Genomic DNA, 11,556 nt, shown 5'->3' on the forward strand with positions numbered 1-11,556 from the left:
GTTAAGGTGGACATACAGTGGCATATCGGTTCTGTAGGACTGGCCATAGCAAGAATGATAAAGGCCTAAAGAAGTTTGAGCAGCCGGCAGCAGTAACTATGACTCTCTTAAGTTAGCCAAATGCCTCGTCACTCTGCGAAATTTATTTGAAAAATCGAGGATATCGTCGTTGGAGTAACTCAGACAACATTAAGGTGGACATGCCGTACCATTTCGCTTCTGCAAGACTGGCCGCAATACGAATTAAAGAATGGAAAGATTCAAAGAAGGGGGAGCAGCGGGCAGCAGTAACTATGACTCTCTTAAGGTAGCCAAATGCCTCGTCACTCTGCGTAATTTAATTGAAAACTCGTGGATATCGTCGTTTGAGTAACTCAGACAACGTTAAGGTGGACAAGTTGCAGCATTTCGCTTCTGCTTGGACATTCCGCAGTACGAATTAAAGAGAGGAAAGATTCAAAGGAAGGGGAGCATCTGGCTGCAGTATCTATGACCCTCTTAAGGTAGCCAAATGCCTCGTCATCCGGCGAAGTACATTTGCTAATTTGAGAAACTCGTAGTGGGAGTAACTGTGACGACGTTAAGGTGGACATACAGTGGCATATCAATTCTGTAGGACTGGCCATAGCAAGAATGATAAAGGCCTCAAGAAATGGGAGCAGCCGGCAGGAGTAACTCTGACTCTCTTAAGGTAGACAAATGCCTCGTCACTCTGCGAAATTTATTTGAAAACTCGAGGATATCGTCGTTGGAGTAACTCAGACAACGTTAAGGTTGACATGCTGTACCATTTCGCTTCTGCAGGACTGGCCGCAATACGAATTAAAGAGAGGAAAGATTCAAAAAAGGGGCAGCAGCGGGCAGCAGTAACAATGACTCTCTTAAGGTAGCCAAATGCCTCGTCACTCTGCGAAATTTATTTGAAAACTCGTGGATATCGTCGTTTTAGTAACTCAGACAATGTTAAGGTGGACATTTGCAGCATTTCGCTTCTGCTTGGACATTCCGCTGTACGAATTAAAGAGAGGAAAGATTCAAAGGAAGGGGAGCATCTGGCTGCAGTAACTATGACTCTATTAAGGTAGCCAAATGCCTCGTCATCCGGCGAAGTACATTTGCTAACTCGAGAAACTCGTAGTGGGAGTAACTGTGACGACGTTAAGGTGGACATACAGTGGCATATCAGTTCAGTAGGACTGGCCATAGCAAGAATGATAAAGGCCTCAAGAAATGGGAGCAGCCGGCAGGAGTAACTATGACTCTCTTAAGGTAGCCAAATGCCTCGTCACTCTGCGAAATTTATTTGAAAACTCGAGGATATCGTCGTTGGAGTAACTCAGACAACGTTAAGGTGGACATGCTGTACCATTTCGCTTCTGCAGGACTGGCCGCAATACGAATTAAAGAGAGGAAAGATTCAAAAAAGGGGCAGCAGCGGGCAGCAGTAACTATGACTCTCTTAAGGTAGTCAAATGCCTCGTCACTCTGCGAAATTTATTTGAAAACTCGTGGATATCGTCGTTTTAGTAACTCAGACAATGTTAAGGTGGACATTTGCAGCATTTCGCCTCTGCTTGGACATTCTGCTGTACGAATTAAAGAGAGGAAAGATTCAAAGGAAGGGGAGCATCTGGCTGCAGTAACTATGACTCTATTAAGGTAGCCAAATGCCTCGTTATCCGGCGAAGTACATTTGCTAACTCGAAAAACTCGTAGTTGGAATAACTGTGACGACGTTAAGGTGGACATACAGTGGCATATCGGTTCTGTAGGACTGGCCATAGCAAGAATGATAGAGGCCTAAAGAAATGGGAGCAGCCGGCAGGAGTAACTATGACTCTCTTAAGGTAGCTAAATGCCTCGTCACTCTGCGATATTTATTTGAAAACTCGAGGATATCGTCGTTGGAGTAACTCAGACAACGTTAAGGTGGAAATGCTGTACCATTTCGCTTCTGCAGGATTGGCCGCCATACGAATTAAAGAAACGAAAGATTCAAAGAAGGGGGACCAGCGGGCAGCAGTAATCATGACTCTCTTAAGGTAGCCAAATGCCTCGTCACTCTGCGTAATTTATTTGAAAACTCGTCGATTACGTCGTTGGAGTAACTCAGACAACGTTAAGGTGGACAAGTTGCAGCATTTCGCTTCTGCTTGGACATTCCGCAGTGCGAATTAAAGAGAGGAAAGATTCAAAGGAAGGGGAGCATCTGGCTGCAGTAACTATGACCCTCTTAAGGTAGATAAATGCCTCGTCATCCGTCGAAGTACATTTGCTAACTCGAGAAACTCGTAGTGGGAGTAACTGTGACGACGTTAAGGTGGACATACAGTGGCATATCAGTTCAGTAGGACTGGCCATAGCAAGAATGATAAAGGCCTCAAGAAATGGGAGCAGCCGGCAGGAGTAACTATGACTCTCTTAAGGTAGCCAAATGCCTCGTCACTCTGCGAAATTTATTTGAAAACTCGAGGATATCGTCGTTGGAGTAACTCAGACAACGTTAAGGTATACATGCTGTACCATTTCGCTTCTGCAGGACTGGCCGCAATACGAATTAAAGAGAGGAAGGATTCAAAAAAGGGGCAGCAGCGGGCAGCAGTAACTATGACTCTCTTAAGGAAGTCAAATGCCTCGTCACTCTGCGAAATTTATTTGAAAACTCGTGGATATCGTCGTTTTAGTAACTCAGACAATGTTAAGGTGGACATTTGCAGCATTTCGCCTCTGCTTGGACATTCCGCAGTACGAATTATAGAGAGAAAAGATTCAAAGGAAGGGGAGCATCTGGCTGCAGTAACTATGACTCTCTTAAGGTAGCCAAATGCCTCGTCATCCGGCGAAGTACATTTGCTAACTCGAGAAACTCGTAGTGGGAATAACTGTGACGACGTTAAGGTGGACATACAGTGGCATATCGGTTTTGTAGGACTGGCCATAGCAAGAATGATAAAGGCCTAAAGAAATGGGAGCAGCCGGCAGGAGTAACTATGACTCTCTTAAGGTAGCTAAATGCCTCGTCACTCTGCGTAATTAATTTGAAAACTCGTGGATTACGTCGTTGGAATAACTCAGACAACGTTAAGGTGGACAAGTTGCAGCATTTCGCTTCTGCTTGGACATTCCGCAGTGCGAATTAAAGAGAGGAAAGATTCAAAGGAAGGGGAGCATCTGGCTGCAGTAACTATGACTCTCTTAAGGTAGCCAAATGCCTCGTCATCCGTCGAGGTACATTTGGTAATTCGAGAAACTCGTAGTGGGGGTAACTGTGACGACGAAAATGTGGACATACAGTGGCATATCAGTTCTGTAGGACTGGCCATAGCAAGAATGATAAAGGCCTAAAGAAATGGGAGCAGCCGGCAGGAGTAACTATGACTCTCTTAAGGTAGCCAAATGCCTCGTCACTCTGCGAAATTTATTTTAAAACTCGAGGAAAACGTCGTTAAAGTGACTCAGACAACGTTAAGGTGGACATGCAGTACCATTTAGCTTCTGCAGGACTGGCCTCAATACGAATTAGAGAAAGGAAAGATTCAAAGATGGAGGAGCAGCGGGCAGCAGTAACTATGACTCTCTTAAGGTAGCCAAATTCCTCGTCACTGTGCGAAATTTATTTGAAAACTCGAGGATATCGTCGTTGGAGTAACTCAGACAACGTTAAGGTGGACTGCTGTACCATTTCGCTTCTGCAGGACTGGCTGCAATACGAATTAAAGAGAGGTAAGATTCAAAGAAGGGAGAGCAACGGGCAGCAGTAACTATGATTCTCTTTAGGTAGCCAAATGCCTCGCCACTCTGCGAAATTTATTTGAAAACTCGTGGATATCGTCGTTTTAGTAACTCAGACAACGTTAAGGTGGACATGTTGCAGCATTTCTCTTCTGCTTGGACATTCGGCAGTACGAATTAAAGAGAGGAGAGATTCAAAGGAAGGGGAGCATCTGGCTGCAGTAACTACGACTCTCTTAAGGTAGCCAAATGCCTCGTCATCCGGCGAAGTACATTTGCTAACTCGAGAAACTCGTAGTGGGAGTAACTGTGACGACGTTAATATGGACATACAGTTTCATATCGGTTCAGTAGGACTGGCCATAGCAAGAATGATAAAGGCCTAAAGAAATTGGAGCAGCCGGCAGGAGTAACTATGACTCTCTTAAGGTAGCCAAATGCCTCGTCACTCTGCGAAATTTAATTGAAAACTCGAGGATATCGTCGTTGGAGTAACTCAGACAACGTTAAGGTGGACTGCTGTACCATTTCGCTTCTGCAGGACTGGCTGCAATACGAATTAAAGAGAGGTAAGATTCAAAGAAGGGAGAGCAACGGGCAGCAGTAACTATGACTCTCTTTAGGTAGCCAAATGCCTCGCCACTCTGCGAAATTTATTTGAAAACTCGTGGATATCGTCGTTTTAGTAACTCAGACAACGTTAAGGTGGACATGTTGCAGCATTTCGCTTCTGCTTGGACAATCCGCAGTACGAATTAAAGAGAGGAAAGATTCAAAGGAAGGGGAGCATCTGGCTGCAGTATCTATGACCCTCTTAAGGTAGCCAAATGCCTCGTCATCCGGCGAAGTACATTTGCTAACTCGAGAAACTCGTAGTGGGAGTAACTGTGACGACGTTAAGGTGGACATACAGTGGCATATCAATTCTGTAGGACTGGCCATAGCAAGAATGATAAAGGCCTCAAGAAATGGGAGCAGCCGGCAGGAGTAACTCTGACTCTCTTAAGGTAGCCAAATGCCTCGTCACTCTGCGAAATTTATTTGAAAACTCGAGGATATCGTCGTTGGAGTAACTCAGACAACGTTAAGGTTGACATGCTGTACCATTTCGCTTCTGCAGGACTGGCCGCAATACGAATTAAAGAGAGGAAAGATTCAAAAATGGGGCAGCAGCGGGCAGCAGTAACAATGACTCTCTTAAGGTAGCCAAATGCCTCGTCACTCTGCGAAATTTATTTGAAATCTCGTGGATATCGTCGTTTTAGTAACTCAGACAATGTTAAGGTGGACATTTGCAGCATTTCGCTTCTGCTTGGACATTCCGCTGTACGAATTAAAGAGAGGAAAGATTCAAAGGAAGGGGAGCATCTGGCTGCAGTAACTATGACTCTATTAAGGTAGCCAAATGCCTCGTCATCCGGCGAAGTACATTTGCTAACTCGAGAAACTCGTAGTGGGAGTAACTGTGACGACGTTAAGGTGGACATACAGTGGCATATCAGTTCAGTAGGACTGGCCATAGCAAGAATGATAAAGGCCTAAAGAAATGGGAGCAGCCGGCAGGAGTAACTATGACTCTCTTAAGGTAGCTAAATGCCTCGTCACTCTGCGTAATTAATTTGAAAACTCGTGGATTACGTCGTTGGAATAACTCAGACAACGTTAAGGTGGACAAGTTGCAGCATTTCGCTTCTGCTTGGACATTCCGCAGTGCGAATTAAAGAGAGGAAAGATTCAAAGGAAGGGGAGCATCTGGCTGCAGTAACTATGACTCTCTTAAGGTAGCCAAATGCCTCGTCATCCGTCGAGGTACATTTGGTAATTCGAGAAACTCGTAATGGGGGTAACTGTGACGACGAAAATGTGGACATACAGTGGCATATCAGTTCTGTAGGACTGGCCATAGCAAGAATGATAAAGGCCTAAAGAAATGGGAGCAGCCGGCAGGAGTAACTATGACTCTCTTAAGGTAGCCAAATGCCTCGTCACTCTGCGAAATTTATTTTAAAACTCGAGGAAAACGTCGTTAAAGTGACTCAGACAACGTTAAGGTGGACATGCAGTACCATTTAGCTTCTGCAGGACTGGCCGCAATACGAATTAAAGAAAGGAAAGATTCAAAGATGGAGGAGCAGCGGGCAGCAGTAACTATGACTCTCTTAAGGTAGCCAAATTCCTCGTCACTGTGCGAAATTTATTTGAAAACTCGAGGATATCGTCGTTGGAGTAACTCAGACAACGTTAAGGTGGACTGCTGTACCATTTCGCTTCTGCAGGACTGGCTGCAATACGAATTAAAGAGAGGTAAGATTCAAAGAAGGGAGAGCAACGGGCAGCAGTAACTATGATTCTCTTTAGGTAGCCAAATGCCTCGCCACTCTGCGAAATTTATTTGAAAACTCGTGGATATCGTCGTTTTAGTAACTCAGACAACGTTAAGGTGGACATGTTGCAGCATTTCTCTTCTGCTTGGACATTCGGCAGTACGAATTAAAGAGAGGAGAGATTCAAAGGAAGGGGAGCATCTGGCTGCAGTAACTACGACTCTCTTAAGGTAGCCAAATGCCTCGTCATCCGGCGAAGTACATTTGCTAACTCGAGAAACTCGTAGTGGGAGTAACTGTGACGACGTTAATATGGACATACAGTTTCATATCGGTTCAGTAGGACTGGCCATAGCAAGAATGATAAAGGCCTAAAGAAATTGGAGCAGCCGGCAGGAGTAACTATGACTCTCTTAAGGTAGCCAAATGCCTCGTCACTCTGCGAAATTTATTTGAAAACTCGAGGATATCGTCGTTGGAGTAACTCAGACAACGTTAAGGTGGACTGCTGTACCATTTCGCTTCTGCAGGACTGGCTGCAATACGAATTAAAGAGAGGTAAGATTCAAAGAAGGGAGAGCAACGGGCAGCAGTAACTATGACTCTCTTTAGGTAGCCAAATGCCTCGCCACTCTGCGAAATTTATTTGAAAACTCGTGGATATCGTCGTTTTAGTAACTCAGACAACGTTAAGGTGGACATGTTGCAGCATTTGGGTTCTGCTTGGACAATCCGCAGTACGAATTAAAGAGAGGAAAGATTCAAAGGAAGGGGAGCATCTGGCTGCAGTATCTATGACCCTCTTAAGGTAGCCAAATGCCTCGTCATCCGGCGAAGTACATTTGCTAACTCGAGAAACTCGTAGTGGGAGTAACTGTGACGACGTTAAGGTGGACATACAGTGGCATATCAATTCTGTAGGACTGGCCATAGCAAGAATGATAAAGGCCTCAAGAAATGGGAGCAGCCGGCAGGAGTAACTCTGACTCTCTTAAGGTAGCCAAATGCCTCGTCACTCTGCGAAATTTATTTGAAAACTCGAGGATATCGTCGTTGGAGTAACTCAGACAACGTTAAGGTTGACATGCTGTACCATTTCGCTTCTGCAGGACTGGCCGCAATACGAATTAAAGAGAGGAAAGATTCAAAAATGGGGCAGCAGCGGGCAGCAGTAACAATGACTCTCTTAAGGTAGCCAAATGCCTCGTCACTCTGCGAAATTTATTTGAAATCTCGTGGATATCGTCGTTTTAGTAACTCAGACAATGTTAAGGTGGACATTTGCAGCATTTCGCTTCTGCTTGGACATTCCGCTGTACGAATTAAAGAGAGGAAAGATTCAAAGGAAGGGGAGCATCTGGCTGCAGTAACTATGACTCTATTAAGGTAGCCAAATGCCTCGTCATCCGGCGAAGTACATTTGCTAACTCGAGAAACTCGTAGTGGGAGTAACTGTGACGACGTTAAGGTGGACATACAGTGGCATATCAGTTCAGTAGGACTGGCCATAGCAAGAATGATAAAGGCCTCAAGAAATGGGAGCAGCCGGCAGGAGTAACTATGACTCTCTTAAGGTAGCCAAATGCCTCGTCACTCTGCGAAATTTATTTGAAAACTCGAGGATATCGTCGTTGGAGTAACTCAGACAACGTTAAGGTGGACATGCTGTACCATTTCGCTTCTGCAGGACTGGCCGCAATACGAATTAAAGAGAGGAAAGATTCAAAAAAGGGGCAGCAGCGGGCAGCAGTAATCATGACTCTCTTAAGATATTCAAATGCCTCGTCACTCTGCGTAATTTATTTGAAAACACGTCGATTACGTCGTTGGAGTAACTCAGACAACGTTAAGGTGGACAAGTTGCAGCATTTCGCTTCTGCTTGGACATTCCGCAGTGCGAATTAAAGAGAGGAAAGATTCAAAGGAAGGGGAGCATCTGGCTGCAGTAACTATGACTCTCTTAAGGTAGCCAAATGCCTCGTCATCCGTCGAAGTACATTTGGTAATTCGAGAAACTCGTAGTGGGGGTAACTGTGACGACGAAAATGTGGACATACAGTGGCATATCAGTTCTGTAGGACTGGGCATAGCAAGAATGATAAAGGCCTAAAGAAATGGGAGCAGCCGGCAGGAGTAACTATGACTCTCTTAAGGTAGCCAAATGCCTCGTCACTCTGCGAAATTTATTTTAAAACTCGAGGAAAACGTCGTTAAAGTGACTCAGACAACGTTAAGGTGGACATGCAGTACCATTTAGCTTCTGCAGGACTGGCCACAATACGAATTAAAGAAAGGAAAGATTCAAAGATGGAGGAGCAGCGGGCAGCAGTAACTATGACTCTCTTAAGGTAGCCAAATTCCTCGTCACTGTGCGAAATTTATTTGAAAACTCGAGGATATCGTCGTTGGAGTAACTCAGACAACGTTAAGGTGGACTGCTGTACCATTACGCTTCTTCAGGACTGGCTGCAATACGAATTACAGAGAGGAAAGATTCAAAGAAGGGGGAGCAACAGGCAGCAGTAACAATGACTCTCTTAAGGTAGCCAAATGCCTCGCCACTCTGCGAAATTTATTTGAAAACTCGTGGATATCGACGTTTTAGTATCTCAGACAACGTTAAATTGGACATGTTGCAGCATTTCTCTTCTGATCGGACATTCCGCAGTGCGAATTAAAGAGAGGAAAGATTCAAAGTTAGGGGAGCATCTGGCTGCAGTAACTATGACTCTCTTAAGGTAGCCAATTGCCTCGTCATATGGCGAAGTACACGTGCTAACTCGAGAAACTCGTAGTGGGACTAACAGTGACGCCGTTACGGTGGACATACAGTGGCATATCGGTTCTGTAGGACTGGCCATAGCAAGAATGATAAAGGCCTAAAGAAATGGGAGCAGCCGGCATAAGTAACTATGACTCTCTTAAGGTAGCCAAATGCCTTGTCACTCTGCGAAATTTATTTGAAAACTCGAGGATATCGTCGTTGGAGTAACTCAGACAACGTTAAGGTGGACTGCTGTACCATTTCGCTTCTGCAGGACTGGCTGCAATACGAATTAAAGGGAGGAAAGACTCAAAGAAGGGAGAGCAACGGGCAGCAGTAACTATGACTCTCTTTAGGTAGCCAAATGCCTCGCCACTCTGCGAAATTTATTTGAAAACTCGTGGATATCGTCGTTTTAGTAACTCAGACAACGTTAAGGTGGACATGTTGCAGCATTTCTCTTCTGCTTGGACATTCGGCAGTACGAATTAAAGAGAGGAGAGATTCAAAGGAAGGGGAGCATCTGGCTGCAGTAACTACGACTCTCTTAAGGTAGCCAAATGCCTCGTCATCCGGCGAAGTACATTTGCTAACTCGAGAAACTCGTAGTGGGAGTAACTGTGACGACGTTAATATGGACATACAGTTTCATATCGGTTCAGTAGGACTGGCCATAGCAAGAATGATAAAGGCCTAAAGAAATTGGAGCAGCCGGCAGGAGTAACTATGACTCTCTTAAGGTAGCCAAATGCCTCGTCACTCTGCGAAATTTATTTGAGAATTCGAGGAAATCGTCGTTGGAGTAACTCAGACAACGTTAAGGTAGACATGCTGTACCATTTCGCTTCTGCAGGACTGGCTGCAATACGAATTAAAGAGAGGAAAGATTCAAAGAAGGGGGAGCAGCGGGCAGCCGTAACTATGAGTCTCTTAAGGTAGCCAAATGCCTCGCCACTCTGAGAAATTTATTTGAAAGCTCGTGGATATCGAGGTTGGAGTAACTCAGACAACGTTAAGGTAGACAAGTTGCAGCATTTCGCTTCTGCTTGGACATTCCGCAGTACGAATTAAAGAGAGGAAAGATTCAAAGGAAGGGGAGCATCTGGCTGCAATAACTATGACTCTCTTAAGGTATCCAAATGCCTCGTCATCCGTCGAAGTACATTTGCTAACTCGAGAAACTCGTAGTGGGAGTAACTGTGACGACGTTAAGGTGGACATACAGTGGCATATCGATTCTATAGGACTGGCCATAGCAGAATCATAAAGGCCTAAAGAAATGGGAGCAGCCAGCAGGAGTAACTATGACTCTCTTAAGGTAGCCAAATGCCTCGTCACTCTGCGAAATTTATTTGAAAACTCGAGGATATCGTCGTTAAAGTAACTCAGACAACGTTAAGGTGGACATGCTGTACCATTTCGCTTCTGCAGGACTGGCTTCAATACAAATTAAAGAGAGGAAAGATTTAAAGAAGGGGGAGCAGCGGGCAGCCGTAACTATGACTCTCTTAAGGTAGCCAAATGCCTCGCCACTCTGCGAAATTTATTTGAAAACTCGTGGATATCGTCGTTTTAGTAACTCAGACATCGTTAAGGTGGATATGTTGCAGCATTTCTCTTCTGCTTGGACATTCCGCAGTACGAATTAAAGAGAGGAAGGATTCAAAGGAAGGGGAGCAACTGGCTGCAGTAACTATGACTCTCTTAAGGCAGCAAAATGCCTCGCCATCCGGCGAATTACATTTGCTAACTCGAGAAACTCGAGGTGGGATTAACTGTGACGACGTGAAGGTGCACATACAGTGGCATATCGGTTCTGTAGGACCGGCCATAGCAAGAATGACAAAGTCCTAAAGAAATGGGAGCAGCCAGAAGGAGTAACTATGACTGTCTTCAGGTAGCAAAATGCCTCGTCACTCTGCGATATTTATTTGAAAACTCGAGGATATCGTCGTTTGAGAAACTCTGGTAACGTTCAAGTGGACATGCTGTACCATTTCGCTTCTGCAGGACTGGCCGCAATACGAATTAAAGAATGGAAAGATTCAAAGAAGGGGGAGCAGCGGGCAGCAGTAACTATGACTCTCTTAAGGTAGCCAAATGCCTCGTCACTCTGCGAAATTTATTTGAAAACTCGTGGATATCGTCGTTGGAGTATCTCAGACAACGTTAATGTGGACAAGTGCAGCATTTCGCTTCTGCTTGGACATTCCGCATTACGAATTAAAGACAGGAAAGATACAAAGGAAGGGGGAGCATCTGGCTGCAGTAACTATGACTCTATTAAGGTAGCCAAATGCCTCGTCATCCGGCGAAGTACATTTGCTAACTCGAGAAACTCGTAGTGGGAGTAACTGTGACGACGTTAAGGTGGACATACAGTGGCATATCAATTCTGTAGGACTGGCCATAGCAAGAATGATAAAGGCCTCAAGAAATGGGAGCAGCCGGCAGGAGTAACTCTGACTCTCTTAAGGTAGCCAAATGCCTCGTCACTCTGCGAAATTTATTTGAAAACTCGAGGATATCGTCGTTGGAGTAACTCAGACAACATTAAGGTGGACATGCTGTACCATTTCGCTTCTGCAAGACTGGCCGCAATACGAATTAAAGAAAGGAAAGATTCAAACAAGGGGGAGCAGCGGGCAGCAGTAACTATGACTCTCTTAAGGTAGCCAAATGCCTCGTCACTCTGCGTAATTTATTTGAAAACTCGTGGATATCGTCGTTTGAGTA

The sequence above is a fragment of the Schistocerca americana genome, chromosome 9 (assembly GCF_021461395.2).
Source record: "Schistocerca americana isolate TAMUIC-IGC-003095 chromosome 9, iqSchAmer2.1, whole genome shotgun sequence".
Classification (NCBI taxonomy): domain Eukaryota; kingdom Metazoa; phylum Arthropoda; class Insecta; order Orthoptera; family Acrididae; genus Schistocerca; species Schistocerca americana.